The sequence below is a fragment of the Scylla paramamosain genome, chromosome 45, assembly GCF_035594125.1.
Source record: "Scylla paramamosain isolate STU-SP2022 chromosome 45, ASM3559412v1, whole genome shotgun sequence".
NCBI classification, from domain to species: Eukaryota; Metazoa; Arthropoda; class Malacostraca; order Decapoda; family Portunidae; genus Scylla; species Scylla paramamosain.
In genome coordinates this window covers 7,160,001-7,175,529 of record NC_087195.1, presented here as the reverse complement: position 1 = coordinate 7,175,529, position 15,529 = coordinate 7,160,001, and the positions used below count along the sequence as shown (strand labels likewise).

The window sequence follows — 15,529 nt, the reverse complement described above, 5'->3', positions numbered from 1 at the left end:
CGAAGGCTGGCGGCGTGGAAGTTAGATTGGCTGCCATCCCGCAATCCGAAGCTCCGAGTAGAGTTTATAAAATGTATAGTTGAGATGATGATAATTGGTTGTTTAATTCAGGTTTTAAGTGTTTAATGTAAATAGTTTCTAATATTTTAATGTCTGTATGTGTGTCAGCTCTGTGTAAACTGTTGAAGTTCCTCTCAGTAAAGGAATGATCAAGTGTATGTGAACATGTTCTTATTGATGAGAATGGAGGATGAACCAATTGTTTCTGTGTACCTATCGAATTGCCTTCATGTTCAATGATTTTATGTGTTAGATTCCTCTTGGTTTTTCCAATATATCGAGTCTTGCAACTCGAACAGGTAAATTCATAGATGATGATGGAGACGGTATTCCTACCGGATTAATCTTTTTTATTTTTGTTATCATTACTACTCCAGTGTTTTGCCTCATCCTATATGTCTCTATTTTGTTTCACACACACACACACACACACACACACACACACACACACACACACACACACACACACACACATATATATATATATATATATATATATATATATATATATATATATATATATATATATATATATATATATATATATATATATATATATATATATATATATATATATATATATATATATATATATATATATATAATTATATATATATATATATATATATATATATATATATGGAGGAGGCAATAGACACCTGCCGAAACGATAATTACTCCCAGTTTAGGTCTAAAGCACTGTTCAGAGGGTGCTGTGAACTTATCATTAAACCCAGCTGTGACCTCACTGAACGTTTCCCTTTGTGTCCCACAACAAAAGGGGGCAGTCACAGCCTGCCCTCTAAAGACAACTCTCTTCCTCCACACAAAACTACAAGCACCTAATAACACACACACCCTTCACTCAAAAATTTTAAAATCATCATGGCGACTCCTACACCAGCCTCGGAGTCCCCATCTGGGGAGGGGACCATAAATGTCCCCAGGTCGGACTGCCTTTCTGTCGACAACCCTAACTGTCTTGACACCCCCCTCAACTTTTTCTTCATTAACTTCTGCAACATTCGCGGTCTAAAATCTAATTTTTAATCTGTAGAACACCACCTCTCCTCTTCTAAACCTCATCTTCTTTTCCTCACTGAAACTCAGGTGTCTGAGGCAACTGACAGTAGCCCCTTTTCTGTTCCCTCCTACTTTCTCTATCCTCATTTTTCATCCAAAGCTGGATGCTGCGTTTATGTGCGCAATGACTTAACCTGCTCTTGTGCCCACGCTCTTGAATCTTCCGAGTTTTCCACCATCTGGCTACGACTACAGAGTCACTCTCATACTAAATTTATCTGTGCTATATACCTCTCTCCTAACTCCTCTGACTATAAGAAATTCTTTGACTACTTAACTTTCAAAGTGGAGCACATTCTGACCCTCTTCCCTTTTGCAGAGATCTCCATTCTTGGAGACTTCAATGTTCACCACCAGCTTTGGCTTTCCTCTCCCTTCACTGACCATCCTGGTGAACTAGCCTACAACTTTGCTATCCTCCATGACCTAGAGCAATTGGTGCAATACCCTACTCGTATTCCTGACCGTCTTGGAGATACGCCCAACATTCTTGACCTTTTCCTGACCTCTAATCCTTCTGCTTATGCTGTCACCATTTCTTCTCCGTTGGGCTCCTCCGATCACAATCTCATATCTGTATCTTGTCCTATCGCTCCAATCCCTCCTCAAGATCCCCCTAAGCGAAGGTGCCTCTTTCGTTTTGCCTCTGCTAGTTGGGGGGACCTGAGGTGGTATTTTGCTGATTTTCCTTGGAATGACTACTGCTTCCGTGTCAGAGACCCGTCTTTGTGTGCTGAGCGCATAACAGAGGTGATACTGTCTTGCATGGAGGCGTACATTCCTCACTCTTTTTCTTGTCCTAAACCTTCTAAACCTTGGTTTAACACAGCTTGTTCTCGTGCTATACATGATAGAGAGATGACCCACAAAAGGTACTTAAGCCTTCCATCACCAGAATCTCATGCACTTTATATTTCTGCCCTGAACCAGGCAAAGTCTATTCTCCAACTAGCCAAAAACTCCTTCATTAACAGAAAATGTCAAACCTTTCAAGATCTAACTCCCCTCGTGATTTCTGGCTTCTAGCCAAAAATATCTCCAATAACTTTGCTTCTTCTTCTTTCCCTCCTCTATTTCAACCAGATGGCACCACTGCTATCACATCTATTTCTAAAGCTGAACTCTTTGCTCAAACCTTTGCTAAAAACACTACCTTGGACGATTCTGGGCTTGTTCCTCCCTCTCCTCCACCCTCTGACTACTTCATGCCACCTATTAAAATTTTTCGCAATGATGTTTTCCATGCCCTCGCTGGCCTAAACCCTCGGAAGGCTTATGGACCTGATGGGGTCCCTCCTATTGTTCTCCGAAACTGTGCCTCCGTGCTTGCACCTTGCCTAGTCAAACTCTTTCAGCTCTGTCTGTCAACATCTACCTTTCCTTCCTGCTGGAAATTTGCCTACATTCAACCTGTTCTTAAAAAGGGTGACCGTTCTAATCCCTCAAACTACCATCCTATTGCTTTAATTTCCTGCCTATCTAAAGTTTTTGAATCTATCATCAACAGGAAGATTCTTAAACATCTATCACTTCACAACCTTCTATCTGATCGCCAGTATGGGTTCTGTCAAGGCCGCTCTACTGGTGATCTTCTGGCTTTCCTTACTGAGTCTTGGTCATCCACTTTTAGAAATTTTGGTGAAACTTTTGTTGTTGCCTTGGACATATCAAAAGCTTTTGATAGAGTCTGGCACAAAGCTTTGATTTCCAAAGTACCCTCCTACGATTTCTATCCTTCTCTCTGTAACTTCATCTCAAGTTTCCTTTCTGACCACTCTATTGCTGCTCTGGTAGACGGTCACTGTTCTCCTAAATCTATTAACAGTGGTGTTTCTCAGGGTTCTGTCCTGTCACCCACTCTCTTCTTATTATTCATTAATGATCTTCTAAACCAAACTTCTTGTCCTATCCACTCCTACGCTGATGATACCACCCTACACTTTTCCACGTCTTTTCATAGACGTCCAACCCTTCAGGAGGTAAACGTTTCACGCAGGGAAGCCACAGAACGTTTGACTTCTTATCTTTTTTTTTTTATTTCTGATTGGGGCAGAGCAAACTTGGTATTGTTCAATGCCTCAAAAACTCAATTCCTCCATCTATCAACTCGACACAACCTTCCAGACAACTATCCCCTCTTCTTCAATGACACTCAACTGTCCCCCTCTTCTACACTGAACATCCTCGGTCTGTCCTTTACTTATAATCTGAACTGGAAACTTCAAATCACATCTCTAGCTAAAACAGCTTTTATGAAGTTAGGTGTTCTGAGACGTCTCCGTCAGTTTTTCTCACCCCCTCAGCTGCTAACTCTGTACAAGGGCCTTATCCGTCCATGTATGGAGTATGCTTCACATGTCTGGGGGGGTTCCACTCATACTGCTCTTCTAGACAGGGTGGAATCAAAAGCTTTTCGTCTCATCAACTCCTCTCCTCTAACTGACTGTCTTCAGCCTCTCTCTCACCGCCGCACTGTTGCATATCTAGCTGTCTTCTACCGCTATTTTCATGCTAACTGCTCTTCTGATCTTGCTAACTGCATGCCTCCCCTCCTTTCACGGCCTCGCTGCACAAGACTTTCTTCTTTCTCTCACCCCTATTCTGTCCACCTCTCTAATGCAAGAGTTAACCAGTATTCTCAATCATTCATCCCTTTCTCTGGTAAACTCTGGAACTCCCTGCCTGCTTCTGTATTTCCATCTTCCTATGACTTGAATTCCTTCAAGAGGGAGGTTTCAAGACACTTATTCATCAATCTTTGACCACTGCTTTGACCCTTTTATGGGACTGGCATTTCAGTGGGCATATTTTTTTTATTGGTTTTTTGTTGCCCTTGGCCAGTGTCCTTCCTACATAAAAAAAAAAAAAAAAAAAAAAAATATATATATATATATATATATATATATATATATATATATATATATATATATATATATATATATATATATATATATATATATATATATATATATATATATATATATATATATATATATATATATATATATATATATATATATATATATATATATATATATATATATATATATATATATATATATATATATATATATATAATATACACACCCCTTATTTTATGTTACATTTTTCTCCCAAAAAATTATTTCCATGTTAAGGTCAAAATTTCCACACACACACACACACACACACACACACACACACACACACACACACACACACACACGCCCACAGGTATGGCGACATCTTTACCCAGTCAGGATATCAGGAAGGAGTTTGGGATATAAGACATCATCATTTTGGGATGAGACATCACAAGACTCAGACCACAGATTGGTGGTAACTGGGACGCCCACGGTGCAGTCGTCCACATACTTCCAGCGATGGGGGGTGTCAGAGAGGGCGTCGTTAATGAGGAGGAAGCATAGAGGACCCATCTTGGTTCCCTGGGGGACCCCACATGTCAGCTGTTGGAAATTAGAGACAGAGCCCTGATAGCGAACGGCCTGACGCCTCCCTGTGAGGAAGTCGGCTAGCCACGCTACCAGGTTAGGAGGGAGACCCAGACTCACTGCCTTGCTGATGACAACAGCGTGATCAACAAGATCAAATGCTTTTTTGAAGTCCACAAAAGCAACAGCTAGAGAGGTGTTTCGCTTGTCCAGGTGGCTGTGGATGAATTCAAGGAAGCTGGTCAGGTAATGGGAGGTGGAGGTGGCTTTAATATTTCCAAACTGTCTGATATCCACGGTATTACAAATTTTGGTGTAGGCCCAGTCATACACAAAATCTTCACAAATAAGGCTAGGGATGGGGGTGATAGAGACTGGCCTGAGGTCATTGAGTGACTGTGGACTGGAAGTTTAGGGGATGGGGGTGACGTAAGATGTCTTCCAGTCCGCGGGGCAAGAGTGTTGGGAGAGTGAGGCGTTTATTATGGAGCATAGTGGTGTTGCTAGCTCTACAGCAAATTCCTTGTAAATTTTTATAGGAAGGTCAGTGGGAGTGGTGGATCTTGGTTTGAATTTGAGTATTCTCTTAAAAACATCCAACTCCTGGACAATGGGGGGAGGGGAGGGAGCGGGAAGATAGGCAGGAAGCGGAGTGGTGTGGAGGGGAGGAAAGGTTTGACAGATAGTAGCAAAGTGAGATGAAGTGTGCTTTTGTAGGCCACACAAAGCTTTGATCTCTGCGTACCACTGTCTGCTGTTGGTCAGCTTGAGGTGGTGTATCTTGTCTGGGTAATAGCTTGCCTTTGCAGCCTTAATCTCCCTGATCACTCTGTTTCTTAGTTTCCTGTAAAGGACCGGGCAGGAGTGGAACGCCCAGGTCCGCTGATGCATGAGTCTTTTAATGCGGAGCGTCATCAGATGGGTGCGCTGTGACGCTCTTGGCTGGGAAGTAGCAGTGGAAGGCTTCTGTGGTGGTGACGACGTAATTTTGCCATTTTAAGTGGACGTCCTCCACATCCAGCACCTCGGTCCACGGGTGTTGTGTCACCCACTGCCCAAACGCCCTCATCGCTGAGTCAGGCATGGGGCGGTGGGTCATGGTGACAGCTGACCGGGGGGTCGAGGTGGTGGGTGTGGGTGTCCACAGTATGGAGAGGTGGGTGCTCCGTCCCATGTCCCATGGGAGGCAGCGGCTTGGGGGCGAGTACTGCTGGCCCAGGTCTGTCAGTATAAGGTCGAGGATGGCTTGCTGGTGGATGAGGAAGTCCATGACCTGGGTGAGGTGTAGCTGGTGTAGGATATCGTTGATATCTAATCTGTTAAAGTCCCCACAGATGACCAGCTTGGCGGCAGGATACCTCACCCTCAGGGCATCAGCAGTGTCGATGATGTGAGTGGTGAATAACTGTGCTGTGGTGGCTCATGGGGGGTGGTACACGACGCACACGATGATGGAGGCCGTGTTGCTGGGATGGCAGGTGGGCATAACTCTCACCCACAAGGCCTCCACACCGGCAGGAATATCGACAGGGAGGTGTGAGGGGCTGAGGGCAGAGCGGCAGAAAACGGCCACTCCCCCTCCCCCCTGCGTCCTGACCTGAGGTGATGGTAGAGCTGGTAGTCCTGCATCGTGCACACCTCAGGAACAATCTGCCACGCCTCGGTAACCGCCACAATGTCCACACAAGTAGAACTCACCGTCACAATCAACTTGTCCATCTTGTTGGCCAGAGACGCCGCATTAAATAAGAGGAGGGAGGGAAGACTATACCACACACGCGGCACTTCAAAGTGTTTGTATTCCCTCTTCTCCACCCTGCGGTCTTCTCTGGCACTGTATATCTACATCACAAATATATACAGCCAGAATGATCAAGTGACAGTACCGTCAAAACACCACTCAATCACTGCCCGTTAGCTCGAAACTGCAACTTCACTACACCACCATTCCTGAAATAATAATTAACTAATACAGTGGTACCTCGTGATTCGAACTTAATTGGTTCTTTTTTGGGCTGTTCGAATTGAGAAGCAATTTATTCCACTCAATTAATGTAAAAGAATTAATACTTTCCAGGTCCCAAAATCCCCCTTTTTTTATATTTTTTATGGGTTTATGTTGTGACCTAAATATAGAATTGAATGAAAATAACCCAAGTTATATACATTAAAAAAAAAAATACGGTAAAAAAAAAACACAAAGTACCGTATATTTTGACGTAAAGGACAGCACCTGAATCATCCTAAAGAGAAAAAAAAGTGGGTTATCCGATACGTCAAATACAAAAACAATGACATTAAAATTTTACGCAAAATACCATCGTATATGAACACCAACCTCAAAATGATGAGTCATGGAAAGTTCCTGCCGTCTTCTGTCTTGAAAACAGATGTGTATGCACTTTTTATTTTGCACTATAATCCTCTCTCTCTCTCTCTCTCTCTCTCTCTCTCTCTCTCTCTCTCTCTCTCTCTCTCTCTGAAAGCAAGAACAATCCTGAGGATTGCTAAAATAGAATGAGACTGATAGAAAATGAAAAAGCAATTTTACGAGTGAGAAAGAGTGAGAAAGGACAAACGAAAATAATAAAGAAGAAGGGGGAAAGAGTGCGAGGTATGACTCCCTTGTCCCTTATCTCTGACAAATAAGAGGGAGGGAAGGTGACAGGGAGGGAGGCTTGAGACCAGACGAAAGAGGAAGGAAGAGGAAAGGAACAGTGGGAGGAAGGAACATAAGGGAAAGGAGAGTACATGGGGCAAGAGAAAGAGATTAATAGGCGGGAGGGTGGGTAGAATAGATAGAAGGGAGGGATGGGGGAAAGAGAGAGAGAGAGAGAGAGAGAGAGAGAGAGAGAGAGAGAGAGAGAGAGAGAGAGAGAGAGAGAGAGAACACACACACACACACACACACACTTACGCTGCCCACCACAGCTTAAGACTATAGTTGGCTGCAGACAGAAGACCACAGTTTGTGCACTATGATCGTCTCGTGGCTGAACTGAATGTTGAAAACAACACATCATTCTTCAGTTATCTGAGAATGCCTACAAAAATGTTTGATGAATTTCTCCACCGACTGGCTTCAAGACTCTACAAGAAAGATACCAACTTCTGGAAAAAAAAAAAAAAACTGGAACCTGAAGCTGGCTGTCGCCATAAGGCACTCGGCATCTATAAATGCTCTCATGACTTCATAGTTTCACAATATACCTATGTCAACTTTTTGCCTCATGTTTGCCGTGCCTTTGTGGAGGAATACAAACATTAAATAATTACCATCAAATAATTACCTGCGCTATTACACCAGACGAATGGAGAAACATCAGTCGAGAATTTGAAAGGTGGAACGTGCCCCATGCCATTAGCGCCCTGGATGGGAAACACAATGCTTTAAGCAAACCATCAAGTTCTGGATCCATACACCACAACTGCAAAGGTTTCTTTTCCATTGTGATATTGGCTTTGGTAGATACAAACTACAAATTCCTGTGGATTGACTGTTGTGTCATGGGATATATGTCTGATGTTCAAATATTCAACTCCCCTGAGGTCAAGGAATGCCCTCAAGATGAATCCATTGGCTGCTCTGAAAACCAGGGTTTCCACAAAAGCAGATCAATAATTCCTTACACTCATGCTGAAAAATCCCTAGATTGGATAAGTTCCTAGTTTACAAATACTGACAAAGAAGTATTTACATTACCAAAAAATAAATGAATAAATAAATAATCTTTTAATGAAATCATTGGAAAAACCTAGTTGTTGAGTGTTTTGTGTTTTCTTCATTATAGAAGTAATATACTGCGGTAACTACTGAAAACAAAATCATTCCCTTTTTGATAATGAATTTCCTCGAAAGAAATAAAAAAAAAAAAAAAAAGCTAGTAACACAATGTTCGAATTTTATCTGATGAATAAATTTTCCGCTGACACACTCACTAGTTTTAGTGAGCCAATTGTAAAGTAAGCCTTTCAAAACCTTACTAGATAGTACTCTCAAGTAAATATCTCGCAAAACCTGTGGTTATTACAGTACTTATGCTATTATAAGTTCCAATATAGAATGTCATGACATCCTGTAACCGATACACTTACCATATAACCCTTATTCATATTCCTGCATAACACTGAAGGAACTGCATTTCACAACAACTCAAAAAAAAAAAAAAAAAACGCAAAAACTTACTGTAAATGTGGCCCTGGTTGTTGCTGTCATCACTAATTCAAGATCAAGATCGAAAGGAGTGGCTGCTCCTGAAAGGAGACCAAGACCATGTTATGGTTGGTTCCGTCGGGACGATTACGCTTTATTTCTACGCCTTTCTTCACCTTTCAGACATCATCGCCGCTAGTGACCGTATCTCTTTAGTCTGTGACGGTAGGTTACATAAAGGACGCTGACAGGTGGAGTGAGGAATTGGAGAGAGAAATCTGGTGAAGAAAAGGAAGAATTAAGGCCTCAAACTTGCTGTGTGATAGAAAGGTAAGACCTGTTACACACTGTCAAGCAATTACTAGGAGTACTCAGCTCCACTGTAACGTTTCCTGTACACATGAATATTAATCTGCTGGAGTCAGCCAGGGAGCCACTTCAAGTGTCATTGACTTGCCTGTATTATTTCTGGGTATCTTTGCTCCACGGGAAATACGCATTCCTGCCAACCAGTGTAAAATTATGTATGAATAAGTATCATTACATACACCCCGGTACAAGGACACACGCTGCCCCTCTATATTCTATCAATATGCATTCATTACTGAAGCTGGCAGAGGGATCCTGTCCTTCTGGTGAGGGGGTTAGGTTAGGTTTCATACTGTACTACCATTTTTTTCTTGTTTTTTTTTTTCCCACTTATGCAAAGTTTGCTCGCGGATCTGTTGAGAAAGGATTAGTTTTAGGGTGGAGGAAGCAAATATGACTGACTGACAGCCCATACGTTGACCAAGTCATTGCATGAAATATGACAAAGAGAATAATAACCTCAGTGGTTGGGTAAATGTTCACTTTCTTGTCCGTTTCAGGTGGGGAAATTAAAAAAAAATTTTCTGGTCGATTTTGATGTGTTGAATTAATCTGTGAACCATTTTCTCTAGAAATCAGCCATTCCCCCCCCACTAGGATCTGCTGATTTTCACTGAAAACAACTAACTGTAATACAAAGCACACCAAAATCGACCAAAAAAAAAAAAATTGCCCTCACATAACTCACACATTATAACAGCATTGTTGCACCCATTCCCACAGCTGTAAAGTAATGATTTGCGAAAATAAAGAGTAATAAAATAATGCAAAACACGCCAAAATCTGCCTAAATCATCATCACACACTTGCTGCTGCTTAGAGCTCCTCACTTTCATCCAGGGTTCAAGAAAACCTGGGTTTAAAAAAATGTTTTTTTTTATTCTATTTTTGTTTTTGGGGGGATTTTATTGCTTTTTTGGTCTTTTATTTATTTTATTTGTTTATTTCTCATATTTATATGTAAATCAGTTTAAATAAGCAATTAAAAAGTAATCTAGATTGGAACAAAAGGTTTGAAGTGTTTTTTTTTTTTTTTTTTCATGTAGGAGGGACACTGGCCAAGAGCAAAAAAAATCTAGAAAAAAAAAAAAAGCCCATTGAAGTCCCTGAACAGTCAAAAGTGGTAGTCATAAATTTCAGAATAAGTGTCTTGAAACCTCACTCTTGAAAGAGTTCAAATCATAGGAAGGTAAAAATACAGAAGCAGGCAGGGAGTTCCAGAGTTTACCGGAAAAAGGGATGAATGATTAAGAATATTAGTTAACTTTAGCATTGGAGAGGTGGACAGAATAGGGGTGAGAGAAAGAAGAAATTCATGGGAGAAGGGGGGCATGCAGTTAGGATCAAAAGAGCAGTTGGCATGAAAACAGCGGTAGAATATACAAAGAGATACAGCACTGCTGGAATGAGGAGGCTAAGGACAGTCAGTTAGAGGAGCGGAGTTGATAAGATGAAAAGCTTGTGATTTTACCGTGTCTAAAAGAGTGGAATGAGTGGAACCCCCTCATACATGTGAAGCATACTCCATACATGGATTGATAATACCTCTACAGAGTTAGCAGTTGGTAGGGAGGGTTCAGAAAAACTGGCAGAGACAACTAAGAATGCCTAATTTCATAGAAGCTGTTTTAGCTAGTGATGAGATATGAAGTTTCCAGTTTAAATTATAAGTAAAGGACAGACTGAGGATGTTCATTGTAGAGGAGGGGGATAGTTGCATGTAATTGAAGATGGGATAGTTGTTTGGAAGGTTGTTTTCAGTTGATAGATGGAGGAATTGAGCTTTTGAGGCATTGAACAATACTAAATTTGCTCTGCCCCAATCAGAAATTTTATAGAGATCAGAAGTCAGGTGTTCTGTGGCTTCCTTGTGTGAACTATTTACTTCGTGAAGGGTTGGATGTCTACAAAAAGATGTGGGAAAGTGCAGGGTGGTATCATCAGTGTAATAATGGATAGGACAAGAAGTTTGGTTTAGAAGATCATTAATAAAGACAGTAGGTGACAGAACAGAACCCTGAAGAACACCACTGTTAGTAGATTTAGGAGAACAGTGACCATCCGCCGAGTTAGAACGCCTAACTTGATAGAAGCTGTTTTAGCTAGAGATGAGATGTGAAGTTTCCAGTTCGGATTATAAATAAAGGACAGACCAAGGATGTTCAGTGTAGAAGAGGGGGACAGTTGAGTGTCATTGAAGAAGAGGGGATAGTTGTCTGGAAGGTTGTGTCAAGTTGATAGATGGAGGAATTGAGTTTTTGAGACATTGAACAATACCAAGTTTGCTCTGCCCCAATCAGAAATTTTAGAAAGATCAGAAGTCAAGCGTTCTGTGGCTTCCCTGTGTGAAATGTTTACCTCCTGAAGGGTTGGACATCTATGAAAAGACGTGGAAAAGTGCAGGGTGGTATCATCAGCATAGGAGTGGATAGGACAAGAAGTTTGGTTTAGAAGATCATTAATGAATAATAAGAAGAGAGTGGGTGACAGGACAGAACCCTGAGGAACACCACTGTTAATAGATTTAGGAGAACAGTGACCGTCTACCACAGCAGCAACAGAACAGTCAGAAAGGAAACTTGAGATGAAGTTACAGAGAGAAGGATAGAAGCCATAGGAGGGTAGTTTGGAAATCAAAGCTTTGCGCCAGACTCTATCAAAAGCTTTTGATATGTCCAAGGCAACAGCAAAAGTTTCACCAGAATCTTTAAAAGAGGATGACCAAGACTCAGTAAGGAAAGCCAGAAGATCACCAGTAGAGTGGCCTTGATGGAACCCATACTGGCGATCAGATAGCAGGTTGTGAAGTGATAGATGTTTTAGAATCTTCCTGTTGAGGATAGATTCAAAAACTTTAGATAGATGTTTTAGAATCTTCCTGTTGAGGATAGATTCAAAAACTTTAGATAGGCAGGAAATTAAAGCAATAGGACGGTAGTTTGATAGATAGGCAGGAAATTAAAGCAATAGGACGGTAGTTTGAGGGATTAGAACAGTCAACCTTTTTAGGAACAGGTTGAATGTAGGCAAATTTCCAGCAAGAAGGAAAGGTAGATGTTGACAGACAGAGCTGAAAGAGTTTGACTAGGCAAGGTGCAACCACAGAGGCACAGTTTCAGAGAACAATAGGAGGGACCCCATCAGGTCCATAAGCCTTCCGAGGGTTTAGGCCAGCGAGGGCATGGAAAACATCATTGTGGAGAATTTTAATAGGTAGCATGAAGTAGTCAGAGGGTGGAGGAGAGGGAGGAACAAGCCCAGAATCGTCCAAGGTAGAGTTTTTAGCAAAGGTTTGAGCGAAGAGTTCAGCTTTAGAAATAGATGTGATAGCAGTGGTGCCATCTAGTTGAAATAGAGAAGGGAAAAAAGAAGCAAAGTTATTGGAGAATGACTGAGAATACTGGTTAACTCTTGCTTTAGAGAGGTGGACAAAATAGGGGTGAGAGGAAGAAGAAAGTTTCGTGCAGCAAGACTGTAGGAGGAGTGGAGGTATGCAGTTAGCAGGATCAGAAGAGCAGTTGGCATGAAAATAGCAAAAGATAGCAAGAGATGCAACACTGTGGTGATGAGAAAGATACTCAGAAGAGAGGAATTGATAAGCTTTTGATTCCATCCTATTGAAAAGAATGGTCTGAGAGGAACACCTCATACATGTGAAGAATACACCACACATGGATGGATAAGGCCCCTGTACAGAGTTAGCAGCTAGGGGGTGAGAAGAACTGGTGGAGATGACTCAGAACACCTAACTTCATAGAAGCTGTTTTTAGCTAGAGATGAGATGTGAAGTTTCCAGTTTAGATCATAAGTAAAAGACAGACCAGGGATGTTCAGTGTAGAAGAGGGGGACAGTTGAGTATCATTGAAGAAGAGTGGATCTGGATGGTTGTGTTGAGTTGATAGTTGGAAGAATTGAGTTTTTGAAGCATTGCTCTTCCCTAATTAGAAATTTTAGAAGGATCAGAAGTCAGGCATTCTGTGGCTTCCCTGCATGAACTGTCTACTTCCTGAAGGTTTGGACATTGACAAAAAGACGTGGAAAAGCGCAGTGTGGTATCATCAGTGTAGGAGTGGATGGGACAAGAATCTTGGTTTAGTAGATCATTGTTAAATAATAGGAAGAATGGGTAACAGGAGAGAACCTTGAGGAACACCACTGTTAATAGATTTAGGAGAACAGTGACTGTCTACCACAACAACAATAGAATGGTCAGAAAGCAAATGAGATCAAGTTACAGAGAGAAGGATAGAAGCCATAGGAAGGTAGTTTGGAAATCAAAGCTTTGTGCCAGACTCTATAAAACTTTTTATATGTCCAAGGCAACAGCAAAAGTTTCACCAAAATCTCTAAAAGAGGATGACCAAGACTCAGTAAGGAAAGCCAGATCACCAGTAGAGCAACCTTGATGGAACCCCATACTGGTAAATGTTGTGAAGAGATAGATAATTAAGAATCTTCCTGTTTAGGATAGGTAGATAGGCAGGAAATTTTTTTTTTTTTTTCTTTCTTTCTCCAGCAGGATGGTAGTTTGAAGGTCTAGAACAATCACTCTTTTTAGGATCAGGCTGAATGTAGGGAAACTTCCAGCAAGAAAGAAAGGTAGATGTTGATAGACAGAGTTAAAAGAGTTTTGACAAGCTAAGGTGCAAGCACGAAGGCATAGTTTCAGAGTACAATAGGAGGGACCCCATCAGGTCCGTAAGCCTTCTGAGGGTTTAGGCCAGTGAAAGCATGGAAAACATCATTGTGAAGGATTTCAATAGGTAGCATGAAGTAATCAGAGGGTGGAGATGGAGGAACAAGCCCTGAATCATCCAAGGTAGAGTTTTTAGCAAAGGTTTGAGCAAAGAGTTCAGCTTTAGAAATAGATGTGATAGCAGTGGTGCCATCAAGTTGAAATAAAGGAGGGAAAGATGAAGAAGCAAAGTTATTGGAGATGTTTTTGGCTAGGTGCTAGAAGTCACAAGTGGAGTTAAATCTTGAAAGATTTTGACACTTTCTTAATGAAGGCATTTTTTTGCTAGTTGGAGAACAAATCTGGCATAGTTCCAGGCAGAAATATAAAGCACATGAGATTCAGGTGATGGAAGGCTCAAGACTAGAAAATGTCTAATTTCGCCATAATCTTGAGTGCTATTACAACTATACTACATACGTGCCCCCAGTTTTTTAATGTTTATGGCAAGGTCACCAAGCCTTCTACATGATAGGTGTTTCATGCTTGTATGTTACACAGACCTCTTCTCCAGATTAACCCCTAACCTAACCTAACCTAATGAAGCTTAACCAAACAAAACCTAACCATACCTAACCTAACCAAACCAAACCAAACTGAATCTAACCTAACAAAACCTAACCAAACCAAACCAAATTCATAAAACCTTGGCAGTTGGGTAGCGCTCATTCATGGTCAGCCTCCTCATTGATGGGGTCATACCTCCAACTCCTTGTATTTTCGTGGAAAGTACAGTCACTAATACACATTTGGCACTTCACACTATGTGTTTCCTTAAGAAAGCTACTACTGCTTTGTTTTTCTCATAGAAATGAGAAACCAAGAAATAATGACCTTTTCAACCACCATAATTTAGCTAGACTGATTCATATTCAATCTGCATCTCTCTTTGATGAAACAAATAAGTATTTTTTTTTTATTGACCTGTGGGATTGTCTTCATTCAGAGCTACCAATCAGCATTAATTATTCCATACTGGTGCACTGAGCCAGTGCCACATGCACGTGCAAACACACTCGACCTCACCTGATTGATAGTTGATGACTGAATGTGAATTGGTGTGGGTGTGCCACTCTGGCCAGTTGCTCCTGATGGACTGCAATGTTGCTCTGGGGCAGGATGGATAAAATTTAAAAATCGGAAGAAGTGTTATAATAAATTTCTGAGGCATTAAAAATATTCAGAATAAAAGGTTCTACCTGATGAGAGAGGTAAGGATTGCCTCTGTTCCACGAGCAAGTAAAGTAACATATACCTAGGATTGCTTTCAAGGACCACGGAGCCAGTAACTGATGCATTTTTGGCTAATATGGTGATTGTGTCTGGATCTATTTCACCTGTATTGTTTTTTGAGGTAAAAACAAGTATGGAAATACCAAAGAAGTTTTGTCTTGTCCTGTTGCATAAATTGCAACATCCACCACATTTTGAAGTTTTTTTTTTTTTTTCTTATGTAGGAGGGACACTGGCCAAGGGCAACAAAAATTCAATAAAAAAAAAAAAGCCCATTGAGATACCAGTCCCAGAAAAAGGTCCAAAGCGGTAGTCAAAAATTGAAGGCTAAGTGTCTTGAAACCTCCCTCTTGAAGGAATTCAAGTCATAGGAAGGTGGAAATACAGAAGCAGGCAGGAAGTTCCAGAGTTTACCAGAGAAAGGGATGAATGATTGAGAATACTGGTTAACTCTTGCATTAGAG

General features: G+C 41.1%; 1 protein-coding gene across 1 annotated transcript in view; it reads left to right on the top strand.

Moving 5' to 3' along the window:
• Positions 1 to 8,810: 8,810 nt before the first annotated feature.
• LOC135094483 (zinc finger protein 892-like) overlaps positions 8,811 to 15,529 on the top strand; it is a 37,987-nt gene continuing 31,268 nt past the window's right edge. The window contains exon 1 of the mRNA XM_063994609.1: positions 8,811 to 9,057. The gene's annotated coding sequence lies outside the window, so the exon portion shown is untranslated. The remainder of the gene's footprint in view (positions 9,058 to 15,529) is intronic.